This window comes from Taudactylus pleione, unplaced genomic scaffold, assembly GCF_031769625.1.
Source record: "Taudactylus pleione unplaced genomic scaffold, aTauple2 ptg001318l, whole genome shotgun sequence".
In the NCBI taxonomy this organism is placed as follows: Eukaryota; Metazoa; Chordata; class Amphibia; order Anura; family Myobatrachidae; genus Taudactylus; species Taudactylus pleione.
In genome coordinates this window covers 1,638,941-1,666,393 of record NW_028285718.1, presented here as the reverse complement: position 1 = coordinate 1,666,393, position 27,453 = coordinate 1,638,941, and positions in this window count along the sequence as shown.

The following is a 27,453-nucleotide window of genomic DNA, read 5'->3' as shown; positions in this document are numbered from 1 at the left end:
TCAGTTATGTTACTGTGCGCATGTATGGAAGCAGTCTATAGTATAACCATCAGTTATGTTACTGTGTGCATGTACGGAAGCAGTCTATAGTGTAACCATCAGTTATGTTACTGTGCGCATGTATGGAAGAAGTCTATAGTATAACCATCAGTTATGTTACTGTGCGCATGTATGGAAGCAGTCTATAGTATAACCATCAGTTATGTTACTGTGCGCATGTACGGAAGCAGTCTATAGTATAACCATCAGCTATGTTACTGTGCGCATGTACGGAAGCCATCTATAGTATAACCATCAGTTATGTTTCTGTGCGCATGTACGGAAGCAGTCTATAGTATAACCATCAGTTATGTTACTGTGCCCATGTACGGAACCAGTCTATAGTATAACCATCAGTTAAGTTACTGTGCCCATATACAGGAGCAGTCTATAGTATAACCATGAGTTATGTTACTGTGCGCATGTACGGAAGCCATCTATAGTATAGCCATCAGTTATGTTACTGTGCGCATGTACGGAAGCAGTCTATAGTATAACCATCAGTTATGTTACTGTGCACATGTATGGAAGCAGACTATAGTATATCCATCAGTTATGTTACTGTGCGCATGTACGGAAGCAGTCTATAGTATACCCATCAGTTATGTTACTGTGCGCATGTACGGAAGCGGTCTATAGTATAACCATCAGTTATGTTACTGTGCTCATGTACGGAAGCGGTCTATAGTATAACCATCAGTTATGTTACTGTGCGCATGTATGGAAGTGGTCTATCGTATAACCATCAGTTATGTTACTGTGCGCATGTACGGAAGCAGTCTATAGTTTAGCCTTCAGTTATGTTACTGTGCGCATGTACGGAAGCGGTCTATAGTGTAACCATCAGTTATGTTACTGTGCACATGAATGGAAGAAGTCTATAGTATAGCCTTCAGTTATGTTACTGTGCGCATGTACGGAAGCAGTCTATAGTATAGCCATCAGTTATGTTACTGTGCGCATGTACAGAAGCAGTCTATAGTATAACCATCAGTAATGTTACTGTGCGCATGTACGGAAGCAGTCTATAGTATAGCCTTCAGTTATGTTACTGGGCGCATGTACGGAAGCAGTCTATAGTATAACCATCAGTTATGTTACTGTGCGCATGTACGGAAGCAGTCTATAGTATAACCATCAGTTATGTTACTGTGCGCATGTACGGAAGCAGTCTATAGTATAACCATCAGTTATGTTACTGTGCGCATGTACGGAAGCAGTCTATAGTATAACCATCAGTTATGTTACTGTGCGCATGTACGGAAGCAGTCTATAGTATATCCATCAGTTATGTTACTGTGCCCATGTACGGAAGCAGTCTATAGTATAACCATCAGTTATGTTACTGTGCGCATGTACGGAAGCAGTCTATAGTATATCCATCAGTTATGTTACTGTGCGCATGTACGGAAGCAGTCTATAGTATAACCATCTGTTATGTTACTGTGCGCATGTACGGAAGCAGTCTATAGTATAACCATCAGTTATGTTACTGTGCGCATGTACGGAAGCAGTCTATAGTATAACCATCAGTTATGTTACTGTGCGCATGTACGGAAGCAGTCTATAGTGTAACCATCAGTTATGTAACTGTGCGCATGTACGGAAGAAGTCTATAGTATAACCTTCAGCTATGTTACTGTGCGCATGTACGGAAGAAGTCTATAGTATAACCTTCAGCTATGTTACTGTGCGCATGTACGGAAGCAGTCTATAGTATAACCATCAGCTATGTTACTGTGCGCATGTATGGAAGCAGTCTATAGTATAGCCATCAGTTATGTTACTGTGCGCATGTACGGAAGCAGTCTATAGTATAGCCATCAGTTATGTTACTGTGCGCATGTACGGAAGTAGTCTATAGTATAACCATCAGTTATGTTACTGTGCGCATGTACGGAAGCGGTCTATAGTATAAACATCAGTTATGTTACTGTGCACATGTACGGAAGCAGTCTATAGTATAACCATCAGTTATGTTACTGTGCGCATGTACGGAAGCAGTCTATAGTATAACCATCAGTTATGTTACTGTGCGCATGTACGGAAGCAGTCTATAGTATGACCATCAGTTATGTTACTGTGCGCATGTATGGAAGAAGTCTATAGTATAACCATCAGCTATGTTACTGTGCGCATGTACGGAAGCAATCTATAGTATAACCATCAGCTATATTACTGTGCGCATGTACGGAAGCAGTCTATAGTATAGCCATCAGTTATGTTACTGTGCGCATGTACGGAAGCAGTCTATAGTATAGCAATCAGTTATGTTACTGTGCGCTTGTATGGAAGCAGTCTATAGTATAACCATCAGTTATGTTACTGTGCGCATGTACGGAAGCAGTCTATAGTATAACCATCAGTTATGTTACTGTGCCCATGTAAGGAAGCAGTCTATAGTATAACCATCAGTTATGTTTCTGTGCGCATGTACGGAAGCAGTCTATAGTATAACCATCAGTTATGTTACTGTGCGCATGTACAGAAGCAGTCTATAGTATATCCATCAGTTATGTTACTGTGCCCATGTACGGAACCAGTCTATAGTGTAACCATCAGTTAAGTTACTGTGCCCATATACAGGAGCAGTCTATAGTATAACCATGAGTTATGTTACTGTGCGCATGTACGGAAGCCATCTATAGTATAGCCATCAGTTATGTTACTGTGCGCATGTACGGAAGCAGTCTATAGTATAACCATCAGTTATGTTACTGTGCACATGTATGGAAGCAGACTATAGTATATCCATCAGTTATGTTACTGTCCGCATGTACGGAAGCAGTCTATAGTATATCCATCAGTTATGTTACTGTGCGCATGAACGGAAGCAGTCTATAGTATATCCATCAGTTATGATACTGTGCCCATGTACGGAAGCAGTCTATAGTATAACCATCAGTTATGTTACTGTGCGCATGTACGGAAGCCATCTATAGTATAGCCATCAGTTATGTTACTGTGCGCATGTACGGAAGCAGTCTATAGTATACCCATCAGTTATGTTACTGTGCGCATGTACGGAAGCAGTCTATAGTATATCCATCAGTTATGTTACTGTGCCCATGTATGGAAGCAGTCTATATTATAACCATCAGTTATGTTACTGTGCGCATGTACGGAAGCAGTCTATAGTATAACCATCAGTAATGTTACTGTGCGCATGTACGGAAGCAGTCTATAGTATAGCCTTCAGTTATGTTACTGGGCGCATGTACGGAAGCAGTCTATAGTATAACCATCAGTTATGTTACTGTACGCATGTACGGAAGCAGTCTATAGTATAACCATCAGTTATGTTACTGTACGCATGTACGGAAGCAGTCTATAGTATAACCATCAGTTATGTTACTGTGCGCATGTACGGAAGCAGTCTATAGTATAGCCTTCAGTTATGTTACTGTGCGCATGTACGGAAGCAGTCTATAGTATAACCATCAGTTATGTTACTGTGCGCATGTACGGAATCAGTCTATAGTATAACCATCAGTTATATTACTGTGCGCATGTACGGAAGCAGTCTATAGTATAACTATCAGTTATGTTACTGTGCGCATGTACGGAAGCAGTCTATAGTATATCCATCAGTTATGTTACTGTGCGCATGTACGGAAGCAGTCTATAGTATAACCATCAGTTATGTTACTGTGCGCATGTACGGAGGCAGTCTATAGTATATCCATCAGTTATGTTACTGTGCACATGTACGGAAGCAGTCTATAGTATAACCATCCGTTATGTTACTGTGCGCATGTACGGAAGCAGTCTATAGTATAACCATCAGTTATGTTACTGTGCGCATGTACGGAAGCAGTCTATAGTATAACCATTAGTTATGTTACTGTGCGCATGTACGGAAGCAGTCTATAGTGTAACCATCAGTTATGTTACTGTGCGCATGTACGGAAGAAGTCTATAGTATAACCTTCAGCTATGTTACTGTGCGCATGTACGGAAGAAGTCTATAGTATAACCTTCAGCTATGTTACTGTGCGCATGTACGGAAGCAGTCTATAGTATAACCATCAGTTATGTTACTGTGCGCATGTACGGAAGCAGTCTATAGTATAGCCATCAGTTATGTTACTGTGCGCATGTACGGAAGCAGTCTATAGTATAGCCATCAGTTATGTTACTGTGCGCATGTACGGAAGCAGTCTATAGTATAACCATCAGTTATGTTACTGTGCGCATGTACGGAAGCGGTCTATAGAATAACCATCAGTTATGTTACTGTGCACATGTACGGAAGCAGTCTATAGTATAACCATCAGTTATGTTACTGTGCGCATGTACGGAAGCAGTCTATAGTATGACCATCAGTTATGTTACTGTGCGCATGTACGGAAGCAGTCTATAGTATGACCATCAGTTATGTTACTGTGCGCATGTACGGAAGAAGTCTATAGTATAGCCATCAGCTATGTTACTGTGCGCATGTACGGAAGCAGTCTATAGTATAACCAACAGCTATGTTACTGTGCGCATGTACGGAAGCAGTCTATAGTATAGCCATCAGTTATGTTACTGTGCGCATGTACGGAAGCAGTCTATAGTATAGCCATCAGTTATGTTACTGTGCGCATGTATGGAAGCAGTCTATAGTATAACCATCAGTTATGTTACTGTGCGCTTGTATGGAAGCAGTCTATAGTATAACCATCAGTTATGTTACTGTATGCATGTACGGAAGCAGTCTATAGTATAACCTTCAGTTATGTTACTGTTCCCATGTAAGGAAGCAGTCTATAGTATAACCATCAGTTATGTTACTGTGCGCATGTATGGAAGCCATCTATAGTATAACTATCAGTTATGTTACTGTGCGCATGTACGGAAGCAGTCTATAGTATAACCATCAGTTATGTTACTGTGCGAATGTACGGAAGCAGTCTTTAGTATAACCATCAGTTATGTTACTGTGCGCATGTACGGAAGCAGTCTATAGTATAACCATCAGTTATGTTACTGTGCCCATGTACGGAACCAGTCTATAGTATAACCATCAGTTATGTTACTGTGACCATGTACAGGAGCAGTCTATAGTATAACCATGAGTTATGTTACTGTGCGCATGTACGGAAGCCATCTATAGTATAGCCATCAGTTATGTTACTGTGCGCATGTACGGAAGCAGTCTATAGTATAACCATCAGTTATGTTACTGTGCGCATGTACGGAAGCAGTCTATAGTATATCCATCAGTTATGTTACTGTGCCCATGTACGGAAGCAGTCTATAGTATATCCATCAGTTATGTTACTGTGCCCATGTACGGAAGCAGTCTATAGTATAACCATAAGTTATGTTACTGTGCACATGTACGGAAGCCATCTATAGTATAGCCATCAGTTATGTTACTGTGCGCATGTACGGAAGCAGTCTATAGTATAACCATCAGTTATGTTACTGTGCGCATGTAAGGAAGCAGTCTATAGTATATCCATCAGTTATGTTACTGTGCCCATGTACGGAAGCAGTCTATAGTATATCCATCAGTTATGATACTGTGTGCATGTACGGAAGCAGTCTATAGTATAACCATTAGTTATGTTACTGTGCGCATGTACGGAAGCGGTCTATAGTATAACCATCAGTTATGTTACTGTGCGCATGTATGGAAGAAGTCTATAGTATAACCATCAGTTATGTTACTGTGCGCATGTACGGAAGCAGTCTATAGTATAACCATCAGTTATGTTACTGTGTGTATGTACGGAAGCAGTCTATAGTGTAACCATCAGTTATGTTACTGTGCGCATGTATGGAAGAAGTCTATAGTATAACCATCAGTTATGTTACTGTGCGCATGTATGGAAGCAGTCTATAGTATAACCATCAGTTATGTTACTGTGCGCATGTACGGAAGCAGTCTATAGTATAACCATCAGCTATGTTACTGTGCGCATGTACGGAAGCCATCTATAGTATAACCATCAGTTATGTTTCTGTGCGCATGTACGGAAGCAGTCTATAGTATAACCATCAGTTATGTTACTGTGCCCATGTACAGAACCAGTCTATAGTATAACCATCAGTTAAGTTACTGTGCCCATATACAGGAGCAGTCTATAGTATAACCATGAGTTATGTTACTGTGCGCATGTACGGAAGCCATCTATAGTATAGCCATCAGTTATGTTACTGTGCGCATGTACGGAAGCAGTCTATAGTATAACCATCAGTTATGTTACTGTGCACATGTATGGAAGCAGACTATAGTATATCCATCAGTTATGTTACTGTGCGCATGTACGGAAGCAGTCTATAGTATATCCATCAGTTATGTTACTGTGCGCATGTACGGAAGCAGTCTATAGTATATCCATCAGTTATGATACTGTGCCCATGTACGGAAGCAGTCTATAGTATAACCATCAGTTATGTTACTGTGCGCATGTACGGAAGCCATCTATAGTATAGCCATCAGTTATGTTACTGTGCGCATGTACGGAAGCCATCTATAGTATAGCCATCAGTTATGTTACTGTGCGCATGTACGGAAGCCATCTATAGTATAACCATCAGTTATGTTACTGTGCGCATGTACGGAAGCCATCTATAGTATAGCCATCAGTTATGTTACTGTGCGCATGTACGGAAGCAGTCTATAGTATACCCATCAGTTATGTTACTGTGCGCATGTACGGAAGCAGTCTATAGTATATCCATCAGTTATGTTACTGTGCCCATGTATGGAAGCAGTCTATAGTATAACCATCAGTTATGTTACTGTGCGCATGTACGGAAGCAGTCTATAGTATAACCATCAGTAATGTTACTGTGCGCATGTACGGAAGCAGTCTATAGTATAGCCTTCAGTTATGTTACTGGGCGCATGTACGGAAGCAGTCTATAGTATAACCATCAGTTATGTTACTGTGCGCATGTACGGAAGCAGTCTATAGTATAACCATCAGTTATGTTACTGTGCGCATGTACGGAAGCAATCTATAGTATAACCATCAGTTATGTTACTGTGCGCATGTACGGAAGCAGTCTATAGTATAACCATCAGTTATGTTACTGTGCGCATGTACGGAAGCAGTCTATAGTATATCCATCAGTTATGTTACTGTGCGCATGTATGGAAGCAGTCTATAGTATAACCATCAGTTATGTTACTGTGCGCATGTATGGAAGCAGTCTATAGTATAACCATCAGTTATGTTACTGTGCGCATGTACGAAATCAGTCTATAGTATAACCATCAGTTATATTACTGTGCGCATGTACGGAAGCAGTCTATAGTATAACCATCAGTTATGTTACTGTGCCCATGTTCGGAAGCAGTCTATAGTATAACCATCAGTTATGTTACTGTGCGCATGTATGGAAGCAGTCTATAGTATATAGATCAGTTATGTTACTGTGCGCATGTACGGAAGCAGTCTATAGTATAACCATCAGTTATGTTACTGTGCGCATGTACGGAAGCAGTCTATAGTATATCCATCAGTTATGTTACTGTGCGCATGTACGGAAGCAGTCTATAGTATATCCATCAGTTATGTTACTGTGCGCATGTACGGAAGCAGTCTATAGTATAACCATCAGTTATGTTACTGTGCGCATGTACGGAAGCAGTCTATAGTATAACCATCAGTTATGTTACTGTGCGCATGTACGGAAGCAGTCTATAGTATAACCATTAGTTATGTTACTGTGCGCATGTACGGAAGCAGTCTATAGTGTAACCATCAGTTATGTTACTGTGCGCATGTACGGAAGAAGTCTATAGTATAACCTTCAGCTATGTTACTGTGCGCATGTACGGAAGAAGTCTATAGTATAACCTTCAGCTATGTTACTGTGCGCATGTACGGAAGCAGTCTATAGTATAACCATCATCTATGTTACTGTGCGCATGTACGGAAGCAGTCTATAGTATAGCCATCAGTTATGTTACTGTGCGCATGTACGGAAGCAGTCTATAGTATAGCCATCAGTTATGTTACTGTGCGCATGTACGGAAGCAGTCTATAGTATAACCATCAGTTATGTTACTGTGCGCATGTACGGAAGCGGTCTATAGTATAACCATCAGTTATGTTACTGTGCGCATGTACGGAAGCGGTCTATAGTATAACCATCAGTTATGTTACTGTGCACATGTACGGAAGCAGTCTATAGTATAACCATCAGTTATGTTACTGTGCGCATGTATGGAAGCAGCCTATAGTATAACCATCAGTTATGTTACTGTGCGCATGTACGGAAGCAGTCTATAGTATGACCATCAGTTATGTTACTGTGCGCATGTACGGAAGAAGTCTATAGTATAACCATCAGCTATGTTACTGTGCGCATGTACGGAAGCAGTCTATAGTATAACCATCAGCTATGTTACTGTGCGCATGTACGGAAGCAGTCTATAGTATAGCCATCAGTTATGTTACTGTGCGCATGTACGGAAGCAGTCTATAGTATAGCCATCAGTTATGTTACTGTGCGCATGTATGGAAGCAGTCTATAGTATAACCATCAGTTAGCTTACTGTGCGCTTGTACGAAAGCAGTCTATAGTATAACCATCACTTATGTTACTGTACGCATGTACGGAAGCAGTCTATAGTACAACCATGAGTTATGTTACTGTGCGCATGTACGGAAGCCATCTATAGTATAGCCATCAGTTATGTTACTGTGCGCATGTACGGAAGCAGTCTATAGTATAACCATCAGTTATGTTACTGTGCGCATGTACGGAAGCAGTCTATAGTATAGCCATCAGTTATGTTACTGTGCGCATGTACGGAAGCAGTCTATAGTATAGCCATCAGTTATGTTACTGTGCGCATGTACGGAAGCAGTCTATAGTATAACCATCAGTTATGTTACTGTGCGCATGTACGGAAGCGGTCTATAGAATAACCATCAGTTATGTTACTGTGCACATGTACGGAAGCATTCTATAGTATAACCATCAGTTATGTTACTGTGCGCATGTACGGAAGCAGTCTATAGTATAACCATCAGTTATGTTACTGTGCGCATGTACGGAAGAAGTCTATAGTATAGCCATCAGCTATGTTACTGTGCGCATGTACGGAAGCAGTCTATAGTATAACCAACAGCTATGTTACTGTGCGCATGTACGGAAGCAGTCTATAGTATAGCCATCAGTTATGTTACTGTGCGCATGTACGGAAGCAGTCTATAGTATAGCCATCAGTTATGTTACTGTGCGCATGTATGGAAGCAGTCTATAGTATAACCATCAGTTATGTTACTGTGCGCTTGTATGGAAGCAGTCTATAGTATAACCATCAGTTATGTTACTGTATGCATGTACGGAAGCAGTCTATAGTATAACCTTCAGTTATGTTACTGTTCCCATGTAAGGAAGCAGTCTATAGTATAACCATCAGTTATGTTACTGTGCGCATGTATGGAAGCCATCTATAGTATAACTATCAGTTATGTTACTGTGCGCATGTACGGAAGCAGTCTATAGTATAACCATCAGTTATGTTACTGTGCGAATGTACGGAAGCAGTCTTTAGTATAACCATCAGTTATGTTACTGTGCGCATGTACGGAAGCAGTCTATAGTATAACCATCAGTTATGTTACTGTGCCCATGTACGGAACCAGTCTATAGTATAACCATCAGTTATGTTACTGTGACCATGTACAGGAGCAGTCTATAGTATAACCATGAGTTATGTTACTGTGCGCATGTACGGAAGCCATCTATAGTATAGCCATCAGTTATGTTACTGTGCGCATGTACGGAAGCAGTCTATAGTATAACCATCAGTTATGTTACTGTGCGCATGTACGGAAGCAGTCTATAGTATAACCATCAGTTATGTTACTGTGCGCATGTACGGAAGCAGTCTATAGTATATCCATCAGTTATGTTACTGTGCCCATGTACGGAAGCAGTCTATAGTATATCCATCAGTTATGTTACTGTGCCCATGTACGGAAGCAGTCTATAGTATAACCATAAGTTATGTTACTGTGCACATGTACGGAAGCCATCTATAGTATAGCCATCAGTTATGTTACTGTGCGCATGTACGGAAGCAGTCTATAGTATAACCATCAGTTATGTTACTGTGCGCATGTAAGGAAGCAGTCTATAGTATATCCATCAGTTATGTTACTGTGCCCATGTACGGAAGCAGTCTATAGTATATCCATCAGTTATGATACTGTGTGCATGTACGGAAGCAGTCTATAGTATAACCATTAGTTATGTTACTGTGCGCATGTACGGAAGCGGTCTATAGTATAACCATCAGTTATGTTACTGTGCGCATGTATGGAAGAAGTCTATAGTATAACCATCAGTTATGTTACTGTGCGCATGTACGGAAGCAGTCTATAGTATAACCATCAGTTATGTTACTGTGTGCATGTACGGAAGCAGTCTATAGTGTAACCATCAGTTATGTTACTGTGCGCATGTATGGAAGAAGTCTATAGTATAACCATCAGTTATGTTACTGTGCGCATGTATGGAAGCAGTCTATAGTATAACCATCAGTTATGTTACTGTGCGCATGTACGGAAGCAGTCTATAGTATAACCATCAGCTATGTTACTGTGCGCATGTACGGAAGCCATCTATAGTATAACCATCAGTTATGTTTCTGTGCGCATGTACGGAAGCAGTCTATAGTATAACCATCAGTTATGTTACTGTGCCCATGTACAGAACCAGTCTATAGTATAACCATCAGTTAAGTTACTGTGCCCATATACAGGAGCAGTCTATAGTATAACCATGAGTTATGTTACTGTGCGCATGTACGGAAGCCATCTATAGTATAGCCATCAGTTATGTTACTGTGCGCATGTACGGAAGCAGTCTATAGTATAACCATCAGTTATGTTACTGTGCACATGTATGGAAGCAGACTATAGTATATCCATCAGTTATGATACTGTGCCCATGTACGGAAGCAGTCTATAGTATAACCATCAGTTATGTTACTGTGCGCATGTACGGAAGCCATCTATAGTATAGCCATCAGTTATGTTACTGTGCGCATGTACGGAAGCCATCTATAGTATAGCCATCAGTTATGTTACTGTGCGCATGTACGGAAGCCATCTATAGTATAACCATCAGTTATGTTACTGTGCGCATGTACGGAAGCCATCTATAGTATAGCCATCAGTTATGTTACTGTGCGCATGTACGGAAGCAGTCTATAGTATACCCATCAGTTATGTTACTGTGCGCATGTACGGAAGCAGTCTATAGTATATCCATCAGTTATGTTACTGTGCCCATGTATGGAAGCAGTCTATAGTATAACCATCAGTTATGTTACTGTGCGCATGTACGGAAGCAGTCTATAGTATAACCATCAGTAATGTTACTGTGCGCATGTACGGAAGCAGTCTATAGTATAGCCTTCAGTTATGTTACTGGGCGCATGTACGGAAGCAGTCTATAGTATAACCATCAGTTATGTTACTGTGCGCATGTACGGAAGCAGTCTATAGTATAACCATCAGTTATGTTACTGTGCGCATGTACGGAAGCAATCTATAGTATAACCATCAGTTATGTTACTGTGCGCATGTACGGAAGCAGTCTATAGTATAACCATCAGTTATGTTACTGTGCGCATGTACGGAAGCAGTCTATAGTATATCCATCAGTTATGTTACTGTGCGCATGTATGGAAGCAGTCTATAGTATAACCATCAGTTATGTTACTGTGCGCATGTACGGAATCAGTCTATAGTATAACCATCAGTTATATTACTGTGCGCATGTACGGAAGCAGTCTATAGTATAACCATCAGTTATGTTACTGTGCCCATGTTCGGAAGCAGTCTATAGTATAACCATCAGTTATGTTACTGTGCGCATGTATGGAAGCAGTCTATAGTATATAGATCAGTTATGTTACTGTGCGCATGTACGGAAGCAGTCTATAGTATAACCATCAGTTATGTTACTGTGCGCATGTACGGAAGCAGTCTATAGTATATCCATCAGTTATGTTACTGTGCGCATGTACGGAAGCAGTCTATAGTATATCCATCAGTTATGTTACTGTGCGCATGTACGGAAGCAGTCTATAGTATAACCATCAGTTATGTTACTGTGCGCATGTACGGAAGCAGTCTATAGTATAACCATCAGTTATGTTACTGTGCGCATGTACGGAAGCAGTCTATAGTATAACCATTAGTTATGTTACTGTGCGCATGTACGGAAGCAGTCTATAGTGTAACCATCAGTTATGTTACTGTGCGCATGTACGGAAGAAGTCTATAGTATAACCTTCAGCTATGTTACTGTGCGCATGTACGGAAGAAGTCTATAGTATAACCTTCAGCTATGTTACTGTGCGCATGTACGGAAGCAGTCTATAGTATAACCATCATCTATGTTACTGTGCGCATGTACGGAAGCAGTCTATAGTATAGCCATCAGTTATGTTACTGTGCGCATGTACGGAAGCAGTCTATAGTATAGCCATCAGTTATGTTACTGTGCGCATGTACGGAAGCAGTCTATAGTATAACCATCAGTTATGTTACTGTGCGCATGTACGGAAGCGGTCTATAGTATAACCATCAGTTATGTTACTGTGCGCATGTACGGAAGCGGTCTATAGTATAACCATCAGTTATGTTACTGTGCACATGTACGGAAGCAGTCTATAGTATAACCATCAGTTATGTTACTGTGCGCATGTACGGAAGCAGCCTATAGTATAACCATCAGTTATGTTACTGTGCGCATGTACGGAAGCAGTCTATAGTATGACCATCAGTTATGTTACTGTGCGCATGTACGGAAGAAGTCTATAGTATAACCATCAGCTATGTTACTGTGCGCATGTACGGAAGCAGTCTATAGTATAACCATCAGCTATGTTACTGTGCGCATGTACGGAAGCAGTCTATAGTATAGCCATCAGTTATGTTACTGTGCGCATGTACGGAAGCAGTCTATAGTGTAACCATCAGTTATGTTACTGTGCGCATGTACGGAAGAAGTCTATAGTATAACCATCAGTTATGTTACTGTGCGCATGTATGGAAGCAGTCTATAGTATAACCATCAGTTATGTTACTGTGCGCATGTACGGAAGCAGTCTATAGTATAACCATCAGCTATGTTACTGTGCGCATGTACGGAAGCCATCTATAGTATAACCATCAGTTATGTTTCTGTGCGCATGTACGGAAGCAGTCTATAGTATAACCATCAGTTATGTTACTGTGCCCATGTACGGAACCAGTCTATAGTATAACCATCAGTTAAGTTACTGTGCCCATATACAGGAGCAGTCTATAGTATAACCATGAGTTATGTTACTGTGCGCATGTACGGAAGCAGTCTATAGTATAACCATCAGTTATGTTACTGTGCGCATGTACGGAAGCAGTCTATAGTATATCCATCAGTTATGTTACTGTGCGCATGTACGGAACCAGTCTATAGTATAACCATCAGTTATGTTACTGTGCGCATGTACGGAAGCAGTCTATAGTATAACCATCAGTTATGTTACTGTGCGCATGTACGGAAGCAGTCTATAGTATAACCATTAGTTATGTTACTGTGCGCATGTACGGAAGCAGTCTATAGTGTAACCATCAGTTATATTACTGTGCGCATGTACGGAAGAAGTCTATAGTATAACCTTCAGCTATGTTACTGTGCGCATGTACGGAAGAAGTCTATAGTATAACCTTCAGCTATGTTACTGTGCGCATGTACGGAAGCAGTCTATAGTATAACCATCATCTATGTTACTGTGCGCATGTACGGAAGCAGTCTATAGTATAGCCATCAGTTATGTTACTGTGCGCATGTACGGAAGCAGTCTATAGTATAGCCATCAGTTATGTTACTGTGCGCATGTACGGAAGCAGTCTATAGTATAACCATCAGTTATGTTACTGTGCGCATGTACGGAAGCGGTCTATAGTATAACCATCAGTTATGTTACTGTGCGCATGTACGGAAGCGGTCTATAGTATAACCATCAGTTATGTTACTGTGCACATGTACGGAAGCAGTCTATAGTATAACCATCAGTTATGTTACTGTGCGCATGTACGGAAGCAGCCTATAGTATAACCATCAGTTATGTTACTGTGCGCATGTACGGAAGCAGTCTATAGTATGACCATCAGTTATGTTACTGTGCGCATGTACGGAAGAAGTCTATAGTATAACCATCAGCTATGTTACTGTGCGCATGTACGGAAGCAGTCTATAGTATAACCATCAGCTATGTTACTGTGCGCATGTACGGAAGCAGTCTATAGTATAGCCATCATTTATGTTACTGTGCGCATGTACGGAAGCAGTCTATAGTGTAACCATCAGTTATGTTACTGTGCGCATGTACGGAAGAAGTCTATAGTATAACCATCAGTTATGTTACTGTGCGCATGTATGGAAGCAGTCTATAGTATAACCATCAGTTATGTTACTGTGCGCATGTACGGAAGCAGTCTATAGTATAACCATCAGCTATGTTACTGTGCGCATGTACGGAAGCCATCTATAGTATAACCATCAGTTATGTTTCTGTGCGCATGTACGGAAGCAGTCTATAGTATAACCATCAGTTATGTTACTGTGCCCATGTACGGAACCAGTCTATAGTATAACCATCAGTTAAGTTACTGTGCCCATATACAGGAGCAGTCTATAGTATAACCATGAGTTATGTTACTGTGCGCATGTACGGAAGCAGTCTATAGTATAACCATCAGTTATGTTACTGTGCGCATGTACGGAAGCAGTCTATAGTATAACCATCAGTTATGTTACTGTGCGCATGTACGGAAGCAATCTATAGTATAACCATCAGTTATGTTACTGTGCGCATGTACGGAAGCAGTCTATAGTATAACCATCAGTTATGTTACTGTGCGCATGTACGGAAGCAGTCTATAGTATATCCATCAGTTATGTTACTGTGCGCATGTATGGAAGCAGTCTATAGTATAACCATCAGTTATGTTACTGTGCGCATGTACGGAATCAGTCTATAGTATAACCATCAGTTATATTACTGTGCGCATGTACGGAAGCAGTCTATAGTATAACCATCAGTTATGTTACTGTGCCCATGTTCGGAAGCAGTCTATAGTATAACCATCAGTTATGTTACTGTGCGCATGTATGGAAGCAGTCTATAGTATATAGATCAGTTATGTTACTGTGCGCATGTACGGAAGCAGTCTATAGTATAACCATCAGTTATGTTACTGTGCGCATGTACGGAAGCAGTCTATAGTATATCCATCAGTTATGTTACTGTGCGCATGTACGGAAGCAGTCTATAGTATATCCATCAGTTATGTTACTGTGCGCATGTACGGAAGCAGTCTATAGTATAACCATCAGTTATGTTACTGTGCCCATGTATGGAAGCAGTCTATAGTATAACCATCAGTTATGTTACTATGCGCATGTACGGAAGCAGTCTATAGTATAACCATTAGTTATGTTACTGTGCGCATGTATGGAAGCAGTCTATAGTGTAACCATCAGTTATGTTACTGTGCGCATGTACGGAAGAAGTCTATAGTATAACCTTCAGCTATGTTACTGTGCGCATGTACGGAAGAAGTCTATAGTATAACCATCAGTTATGTTACTGTGCGAATGTACGGAAGCAGTCTTTAGTATAACCATCAGTTATGTTACTGTGCGCATGTACGGAAGCAGTTTATAGTATAACCATCAGTTATGTTACTGTGCCCATGTACGGAACCAGTCTATAGTATAACCATCAGTTATGTTACTGTGACCATGTACAGGAGCAGTCTATAGTATAACCATGAGTTATGTTACTGTGCGCATGTACGGAAGCCATCTATAGTATAGCCATCAGTTATGTTACTGTGCGCATGTACGGAAGCAGTCTATAGTATAACCATCAGTTATGTTACTGTGCGCATGTACGGAAGCAGTCTATAGTATAACCATCAGTTATGTTACTGTGCGCATGTACGGAAGCAGTCTATAGTATATCCATCAGTTATGTTACTGTGCCCATGTACGGAAGCAGTCTATAGTATATCCATCAGTTATGTTACTGTGCCCATGTACGGAAGCAGTCTATAGTATAACCATAAGTTATGTTACTGTGCACATGTACGGAAGCCATCTATAGTATAGCCATCAGTTATGTTACTGTGCGCATGTACGGAAGCAGTCTATAGTATAACCATCAGTTATGTTACTGTGCGCATGTACGGAAGCAGTCTATAGTATAGCCATCAGTTATGTTACTGTGCGCATGTACGGAAGCAGTCTATAGTATAGCCATCAGTTATGTTACTGTGCGCATGTACGGAAGCAGTCTATAGTATAACCATCAGTTATGTTACTGTGCGCATGTACGGAAGCGGTCTATAGAATAACCATCAGTTATGTTACTGTGCACATGTACGGAAGCAGTCTATAGTATAACCATCAGTTATGTTACTGTGCGCATGTACGGAAGCAGTCTATAGTATAACCATCAGTTATGTTACTGTGCGCATGTACGGAAGAAGTCTATAGTATAGCCATCAGCTATGTTACTGTGCGCATGTACGGAAGCAGTCTATAGTATAACCAACAGCTATGTTACTGTGCGCATGTACGGAAGCAGTCTATAGTATAGCCATCAGTTATGTTACTGTGCGCATGTACGGAAGCAGTCTATAGTATAGCCATCAGTTATGTTACTGTGCGCATGTATGGAAGCAGTCTATAGTATAACCATCAGTTATGTTACTGTGCGCTTGTATGGAAGCAGTCTATAGTATAACAATCAGTTATGTTACTGTATGCATGTACGGAAGCAGTCTATAGTATAACCTTCAGTTATGTTACTGTTCCCATGTAAGGAAGCAGTCTATAGTATAACCATCAGTTATGTTACTGTGCGCATGTATGGAAGCCATCTATAGTATAACTATCAGTTATGTTACTGTGCGCATGTACGGAAGCAGTCTATAGTATAACCATCAGTTATGTTACTGTGCGAATGTACGGAAGCAGTCTTTAGTATAACCATCAGTTATGTTACTGTGCGCATGTACGGAAGCAGTCTATAGTATAACCATCAGTTATGTTACTGTGCCCATGTACGGAACCAGTCTATAGTATAACCATCAGTTATGTTACTGTGACCATGTACAGGAGCAGTCTATAGTATAACCATGAGTTATGTTACTGTGCGCATGTACGGAAGCCATCTATAGTATAGCCATCAGTTATGTTACTGTGCGCATGTACGGAAGCAGTCTATAGTATAACCATCAGTTATGTTACTGTGCGCATGTACGGAAGCAGTCTATAGTATAACCATCAGTTATGTTACTGTGCGCATGTACGGAAGCAGTCTATAGTATATCCATCAGTTATGTTACTGTGCCCATGTACGGAAGCAGTCTATAGTATATCCATCAGTTATGTTACTGTGCCCATGTACGGAAGCAGTCTATAGTATAACCATAAGTTATGTTACTGTGCACATGTACGGAAGCCATCTATAGTATAGCCATCAGTTATGTTACTGTGCGCATGTACGGAAGCAGTCTATAGTATAACCATCAGTTATGTTACTGTGCGCATGTAAGGAAGCAGTCTATAGTATATCCATCAGTTATGTTACTGTGCCCATGTACGGAAGCAGTCTATAGTATATCCATCAGTTATGATACTGTGTGCATGTACGGAAGCAGTCTATAGTATAACCATTAGTTATGTTACTGTGCGCATGTACGGAAGCGGTCTATAGTATAACCATCAGTTATGTTACTGTGCGCATGTATGGAAGAAGTCTATAGTATAACCATCAGTTATGTTACTGTGCGCATGTACGGAAGCAGTCTATAGTATAACCATCAGTTATGTTACTGTGTGCATGTACGGAAGCAGTCTATAGTGTAACCATCAGTTATGTTACTGTGCGCATGTATGGAAGAAGTCTATAGTATAACCATCAGTTATGTTACTGTGCGCATGTATGGAAGCAGTCTATAGTATAACCATCAGTTATGTTACTGTGCGCATGTACGGAAGCAGTCTATAGTATAACCATCAGCTATGTTACTGTGCGCATGTACGGAAGCCATCTATAGTATAACCATCAGTTATGTTTCTGTGCGCATGTACGGAAGCAGTCTATAGTATAACCATCAGTTATGTTACTGTGCCCATGTACAGAACCAGTCTATAGTATAACCATCAGTTAAGTTACTGTGCCCATATACAGGAGCAGTCTATAGTATAACAATGAGTTATGTTACTGTGCGCATGTACGGAAGCCATCTATAGTATAGCCATCAGTTATGTTACTGTGCGCAAGTACGGAAGCAGTCTATAGTATAACCATCAGTTATGTTACTGTGCACATGTATGGAAGCAGACTATAGTATATCCATAAGTTATGATACTGTGCCCATGTACGGAAGCAGTCTATAGTATAACCATCAGTTATGTTACTGTGCGCATGTACGGAAGCCATCTATAGTATAGCCATCAGTTATGTTACTGTGCGCATGTACGGAAGCCATCTATAGTATAGCCATCAGTTATGTTACTGTGCGCATGTACGGAAGCCATCTATAGTATAACCATCAGTTATGTTACTGTGCGCATGTACGGAAGCCATCTATAGTATAGCCATCAGTTATGTTACTGTGCGCATGTACGGAAGCAGTCTATAGTATACCCATCAGTTATGTTACTGTGCGCATGTACGGAAGCAGTCTATAGTATATCCATCAGTTATGTTACTGTGCCCATGTATGGAAGCAGTCTATAGTATAACCATCAGTTATGTTACTGTGCGCATGTACGTAAGCAGTCTATAGTATAACCATCAGTAATGTTACTGTGCGCATGTACGGAAGCAGTCTATAGTATAGCCTTCAGTTATGTTACTGGGCGCATGTACGGAAGCAGTCTATAGTATAACCATCAGTTATGTTACTGTGCGCATGTACGTAAGCAGTCTATAGTATAACCATCAGTTATGTTACTGTGCGCATGTACGGAAGCAATCTATAGTATAACCATCAGTTATGTTACTGTGCGCATGTACGGAAGCAGTCTATAGTATAACCATCAGTTATGTTACTGTGCGCATGTACGGAAGCAGTCTATAGTATATCCATCAGTTATGTTACTGTGCGCATGTATGGAAGCAGTCTATAGTATAACCATCAGTTATGTTACTGTGCGCATGTACGGAATCAGTCTATAGTATAACCATCAGTTATATTACTGTGCGCATGTACGGAAGCAGTCTATAGTATAACCATCAGTTATGTTACTGTGCCCATGTTCGGAAGCAGTCTATAGTATAACCATCAGTTATGTTACTGTGCGCATGTATGGAAGCAGTCTATAGTATATAGATCAGTTATGTTACTGTGCGCATGTACGGAAGCAGTCTATAGTATAACCATCAGTTATGTTACTGTGCGCATGTACGGAAGCAGTCTATAGTATATCCATCAGTTATGTTACTGTGCGCATGTACGGAAGCAGTCTATAGTATATCCATCAGTTATGTTACTGTGCGCATGTACGGAAGCAGTCTATAGTATAACCATCAGTTATGTTACTGTGCGCATGTACGGAAGCAGTCTATAGTATAACCATCAGTTATGTTACTGTGCGCATGTACGGAAGCAGTCTATAGTATAACCATTAGTTATGTTACTGTGCGCATGTACGGAAGCAGTCTATAGTGTAACCATCAGTTATGTTACTGTGCGCATGTACGGAAGAAGTCTATAGTATAACCTTCAGCTATGTTACTGTGCGCATGTACGGAAGAAGTCTATAGTATAACCTTCAGCTATGTTACTGTGCGCATGTACGGAAGCAGTCTATAGTATAACCATCATCTATGTTACTGTGCGCATGTACGGAAGCAGTCTATAGTATAGCCATCAGTTATGTTACTGTGCGCATGTACGGAAGCAGTCTATAGTATAGCCATCAGTTATGTTACTGTGCGCATGTACGGAAGCAGTCTATAGTATAACCATCAGTTATGTTACTGTGCGCATGTACGGAAGCGGTCTATAGTATAACCATCAGTTATGTTACTGTGCGCATGTACGGAAGCGGTCTATAGTATAACCATCAGTTATGTTACTGTGCACATGTACGGAAGCAGTCTATAGTATAACCATCAGTTATGTTACTGTGCGCATGTACGGAAGCAGCCTATAGTATAACCATCAGTTATGTTACTGTGCGCATGTACGGAAGCAGTCTATAGTATATCCATCAGTTATGATACTGTGTGCATGTACGGAAGCAGTCTATAGTATAACCATTAGTTATGTTACTGTGCGCATGTACGGAAGCGGTCTATAGTATAACCATCAGTTATGTTACTGTGCGCATGTATGGAAGAAGTCTATAGTATAACCATCAGTTATGTTACTGTGCGCATGTACGGAAGCAGTCTATAGTATAACCATCAGTTATGTTACTGTGTGCATGTACGGAAGCAGTCTATAGTGTAACCATCAGTTATGTTACTGTGCGCATGTATGGAAGAAGTCTATAGTATAACCATCAGTTATGTTACTGTGCGCATGTATGGAAGCAGTCTATAGTATAACCATCAGTTATGTTACTGTGCGCATGTACGGAAGCAGTCTATAGTATAACCATCAGCTATGTTACTGTGCGCATGTACGGAAGCCATCTATAGTATAACCATCAGTTATGTTTCTGTGCGCATGTACGGAAGCAGTCTATAGTATAACCATCAGTTATGTTACTGTGCCCATGTACAGAACCAGTCTATAGTATAACCATCAGTTAAGTTACTGTGCCCATATACAGGAGCAGTCTATAGTATAACAATGAGTTATGTTACTGTGCGCATGTACGGAAGCCATCTATAGTATAGCCATCAGTTATGTTACTGTGCGCATGTACGGAAGCAGTCTATAGTATAACCATCAGTTATGTTACTGTGCACATGTATGGAAGCAGACTATAGTATATCCATAAGTTATGATACTGTGCCCATGTACGGAAGCAGTCTATAGTATAACCATCAGTTATGTTACTGTGCGCATGTACGGAAGCCATCTATAGTATAGCCATCAGTTATGTTACTGTGCGCATGTACGGAAGCCATCTATAGTATAGCCATCAGTTATGTTACTGTGCGCATGTACGGAAGCCATCTATAGTATAACCATCAGTTATGTTACTGTGCGCATGTACGGAAGCCATCTATAGTATAGCCATCAGTTATGTTACTGTGCGCATGTACGGAAGCAGTCTATAGTATACCCATCAGTTATGTTACTGTGCGCATGTACGGAAGCAGTCTATAGTATATCCATCAGTTATGTTACTGTGCCCATGTATGGAAGCAGTCTATAGTATAACCATCAGTTATGTTACTGTGCGCATGTACGGAAGCAGTCTATAGTATAACCATCAGTAATGTTACTGTGCGCATGTACGGAAGCAGTCTATAGTATAGCCATCAGTTATGTTACTGTGCGCATGTACGGAAGCCATCTATAGTATAGCCATCAGTTATGTTACTGTGCGCATGTACGGAAGCAGTCTATAGTATACCCATCAGTTATGTTACTGTGCGCATGTACGGAAGCAGTCTATAGTATATCCATCAGTTATGTTACTGTGCCCATGTATGGAAGCAGTCTATAGTATAACCATCAGTTATGTTACTGTGCGCATGTACGTAAGCAGTCTATAGTATAACCATCAGTAATGTTACTGTGCGCATGTACGGAAGCAGTCTATAGTATAGCCTTCAGTTATGTTACTGGGCGCATGTACGGAAGCAGTCTATAGTATAACCATCAGTTATGTTACTGTGCGCATGTACGGAAGCAGTCTATAGTATATCCATCAGTTATGTTACTGTGCGCATGTATGGAAGCAGTCTATAGTATAACCATCAGTTATGTTACTGTGCGCATGTACGGAATCAGTCTATAGTATAACCATCAGTTATATTACTGTGCGCATGTACGGAAGCAGTCTATAGTATAACCATCAGTTATGTTACTGTGCCCATGTTCGGAAGCAGTCTATAGTATAACCATCAGTTATGTTACTGTGCGCATGTATGGAAGCAGTCTATAGTATATAGATCAGTTATGTTACTGTGCGCATGTACGGAAGCAGTCTATAGTATAACCATCAGTTATGTTACTGTGCGCATGTACGGAAGCAGTCTATAGTATATCCATCAGTTATGTTACTGTGCGCATGTACGGAAGCAGTCTATAGTATATCCATCAGTTATGTTACTGTGCGCATGTACGGAAGCAGTCTATAGTATAACCATCAGTTATGTTACTGTGCGCATGTACGGAAGCAGTCTATAGTATAACCATCAGTTATGTTACTGTGCGCATGTACGGAAGCAGTCTATAGTATAACCATTAGTTATGTTACTGTGCGCATGTACGGAAGCAGTCTATAGTGTAACCATCAGTTATGTTACTGTGCGCATGTACGGAAGAAGTCTATAGTATAACCTTCAGCTATGTTACTGTGCGCATGTACGGAAGAAGTCTATAGTATAACCTTCAGCTATGTTACTGTGCGCATGTACGGAAGCAGTCTATAGTATAACCATCATCTATGTTACTGTGCGCATGTACGGAAGCAGTCTATAGTATAGCCATCAGTTATGTTACTGTGCGCATGTACGGAAGCAGTCTATAGTATAGCCATCAGTTATGTTACTGTGCGCATGTACGGAAGCAGTCTATAGTATAACCATCAGTTATGTTACTGTGTGCATGTACGGAAGCGGTCTATAGTATAACCATCAGTTATGTTACTGTGCGCATGTACGGAAGCGGTCTATAGTATAACCATCAGTTATGTTACTGTGCACATGTACGGAAGCAGTCTATAGTATAACCATCAGTTATGTTACTGTGCGCATGTACGGAAGCAGCCTATAGTATAACCATCAGTTATGTTACTGTGCGCATGTACGGAAGCAGTCTATAGTATATCCATCAGTTATGATACTGTGTGCATGTACGGAAGCAGTCTATAGTATAACCATTAGTTATGTTACTGTGCGCATGTACGGAAGCGGTCTATAGTATAACCATCAGTTATGTTACTGTGCGCATGTATGGAAGAAGTCTATAGTATAACCATCAGTTATGTTACTGTGCGCATGTACGGAAGCAGTCTATAGTATAACCATCAGTTATGTTACTGTGTGCATGTACGGAAGCAGTCTATAGTGTAACCATCAGTTATGTTACTGTGCGCATGTATGGAAGAAGTCTATAGTATAACCATCAGTTATGTTACTGTGCGCATGTATGGAAGCAGTCTATAGTATAACCATCAGTTATGTTACTGTGCGCATGTACGGAAGCAGTCTATAGTATAACCATCAGCTATGTTACTGTGCGCATGTACGGAAGCCATCTATAGTATAACCATCAGTTATGTTTCTGTGCGCATGTACGGAAGCAGTCTATAGTATAACCATCAGTTATGTTACTGTGCCCATGTACAGAACCAGTCTATAGTATAACCATCAGTTAAGTTACTGTGCCCATATACAGGAGCAGTCTATAGTATAACAATGAGTTATGTTACTGTGCGCATGTACGGAAGCCATCTATAGTATAGCCATCAGTTATGTTACTGTGCGCATGTACGGAAGCAGTCTATAGTATAACCATCAGTTATGTTACTGTGCACATGTATGGAAGCAGACTATAGTATATCCATAAGTTATGATACTGTGCCCATGTACGGAAGCAGTCTATAGTATAACCATCAGTTATGTTACTGTGCGCATGTACGGAAGCCATCTATAGTATAGCCATCAGTTATGTTACTGTGCGCATGTACGGAAGCCATCTATAGTATAGCCATCAGTTATGTTACTGTGCGCATGTACGGAAGCCATCTATAGTATAACCATCAGTTATGTTACTGTGCGCATGTACGGAAGCCATCTATAGTATAGCCATCAGTTATGTTACTGTGCGCATGTACGGAAGCAGTCTATAGTATACCCATCAGTTATGTTACTGTGCGCATGTACGGAAGCAGTCTATAGTATATCCATCAGTTATGTTACTGTGCCCATGTATGGAAGCAGTCTATAGTATAACCATCAGTTATGTTACTGTGCGCATGTACGGAAGCAGTCTATAGTATAACCATCAGTAATGTTACTGTGCGCATGTACGGAAGCAGTCTATAGTATAGCCTTCAGTTATGTTACTGGGCGCATGTACGGAAGCAGTCTATAGTATAACCATCAGTTATGTTACTGTGCGCATGTACGTAAGCAGTCTATAGTATAACCATCAGTTATGTTACTGTGCGCATGTACGGAAGCAATCTATAGTATAACCATCAGTTATGTTACTGTGCGCATGTACGGAAGCAGTCTATAGTATAACCATCAGTTATGTTACTGTGCGCATGTACGGAAGCAGTCTATAGTATATCCATCAGTTATGTTACTGTGCGCATGTATGGAAGCAGTCTATAGTATAACCATCAGTTATGTTACTGTGCGCATGTACGGAATCAGTCTATAGTATAACCATCAGTTATATTACTGTGCGCATGTACGGAAGCAGTCTATAGTATAACCATCAGTTATGTTACTGTGCCCATGTTCGGAAGCAGTCTATAGTATAACCATCAGTTATGTTACTGTGCGCATGTATGGAAGCAGTCTATAGTATATAGATCAGTTATGTTACTGTGCGCATGTACGGAAGCAGTCTATAGTATAACCATCAGTTATGTTACTGTGCGCATGTACGGAAGCAGTCTATAGTATATCCATCAGTTATGTTACTGTGCGCATGTACGGAAGCAGTCTATAGTATATCCATCAGTTATGTTACTGTGCGCATGTACGGAAGCAGTCTATAGTATAACCATCAGTTATGTTACTGTGCGCATGTACGGAAGCAGTCTATAGTATAACCATCAGTTATGTTACTGTGCGCATGTACGGAAGCAGTCTATAGTATAACCATTAGTTATGTTACTGTGCGCATGTACGGAAGCAGTCTATAGTGTAACCATCAGTTATGTTACTGTGCGCATGTACGGAAGAAGTCTATAGTATAACCTTCAGCTATGTTACTGTGCGCATGTACGGAAGAAGTCTATAGTATAACCTTCAGCTATGTTACTGTGCGCATGTACGGAAGCAGTCTATAGTATAACCATCATCTATGTTACTGTGCGCATGTACGGAAGCAGTCTATAGTATAGCCATCAGTTATGTTACTGTGCGCATGTACGGAAGCAGTCTATAGTATAGCCATCAGTTATGTTACTGTGCGCATGTACGGAAGCAGTCTATAGTATAACCATCAGTTATGTTACTGTGCGCATGTACGGAAGCGGTCTATAGTATAACCATCAGTTATGTTACTGTGCGCATGTACGGAAGCGGTCTATAGTATAACCATCAGTTATGTTACTGTGCACATGTACGGAAGCAGTCTATAGTATAACCATCAGTTATGTTACTGTGCGCATGTACGGAAGCAGCCTATAGTATAACCATCAGTTATGTTACTGTGCGCATGTACGGAAGCAGTCTATAGTATGACCATCAGTTATGTTACTGTGCGCATGTACAGAAGAAGTCTATAGTATAACCATCAGCTATGTTACTGTGCGCATGTACGGAAGCAGTCTATAGTATAACCATCAGCTATGTTACTGTGCGCATGTACGGAAGCAGTCTATAGTATAGCCATCAGTTATGTTACTGTGCGCATGTACGGAAGCAGTCTATAGTGTAACCATCAGTTATGTTACTGTGCGCATGTACGGAAGAAGTCTATAGTATAACCATCAGTTATGTTACTGTGCGCATGTATGGAAGCAGTCTATAGTATAACCATCAGTTATGTTACTGTGCGCATGTACGGAAGCCATCTATAGTATAGCCATCAGTTATGTTACTGTGCGCATGTACGGAAGCCATCTATAGTATAGCCATCAGTTATGTTACTGTGCGCATGTACGGAAGCCATCTATAGTATAACCATCAGTTATGTTACTGTGCGCATGTACGGAAGCCATCTATAGTATAGCCATCAGTTATGTTACTGTGCGCATGTACGGAAGCAGTCTATAGTATACCCATCAGTTATGTTACTGTGCGCATGTACGGAAGCAGTCTATAGTATATCCATCAGTTATGTTACTGTGCCCATGTATGGAAGCAGTCTATAGTATAACCATCAGTTATGTTACTGTGCGCATGTACGTAAGCAGTCTATAGTATAACCATCAGTAATGTTACTGTGCGCATGTACGGAAGCAGTCTATAGTATAGCCTTCAGTTATGTTACTGGGCGCATGTACGGAAGCAGTCTATAGTATAACCATCAGTTATGTTACTGTGCGCATGTACGTAAGCAGTCTATAGTATAACCATCAGTTATGTTACTGTGCGCATGTACGGAAGCAATCTATAGTATAACCATCAGTTATGTTACTGTGCGCATGTACGGAAGCAGTCTATAGTATAACCATCAGTTATGTTACTGTGCGCATGTACGGAAGCAGTCTATAGTATATCCATCAGTTATGTTACTGTGCGCATGTATGGAAGCAGTCTATAGTATAACCATCAGTTATGTTACTGTGCGCATGTACGGAATCAGTCTATAGTATAACCATCAGTTATATTACTGTGCGCATGTACGGAAGCAGTCTATAGTATAACCATCAGTTATGTTACTGTGCCCATGTTCGGAAGCAGTCTATAGTATAACCATCAGTTATGTTACTGTGCGCATGTATGGAAGCAGTCTATAGTATATAGATCAGTTATGTTACTGTGCGCATGTACGGAAGCAGTCTATAGTATAACCATCAGTTATGTTACTGTGCGCATGTACGGAAGCAGTCTATAGTATATCCATCAGTTATGTTACTGTGCGCATGTACGGAAGCAGTCTATAGTATATCCATCAGTTATGTTACTGTGCGCATGTACGGAAGCAGTCTATAGTATAACCATCAGTTATGTTACTGTGCGCATGTACGGAAGCAGTCTATAGTATAACCATCAGTTATGTTACTGTGCGCATGTACGGAAGCAGTCTATAGTATAACCATTAGTTATGTTACTGTGCGCATGTACGGAAGCAGTCTATAGTGTAACCATCAGTTATGTTACTGTGCGCATGTACGGAAGAAGTCTATAGTATAACCTTCAGCTATGTTACTGTGCGCATGTACGGAAGAAGTCTATAGTATAACCTTCAGCTATGTTACTGTGCGCATGTACGGAAGCAGTCTATAGTATAACCATCATCTATGTTACTGTGCGCATGTACGGAAGCAGTCTATAGTATAGCCATCAGTTATGTTACTGTGCGCATGTACGGAAGCAGTCTATAGTATAGCCATCAGTTATGTTAC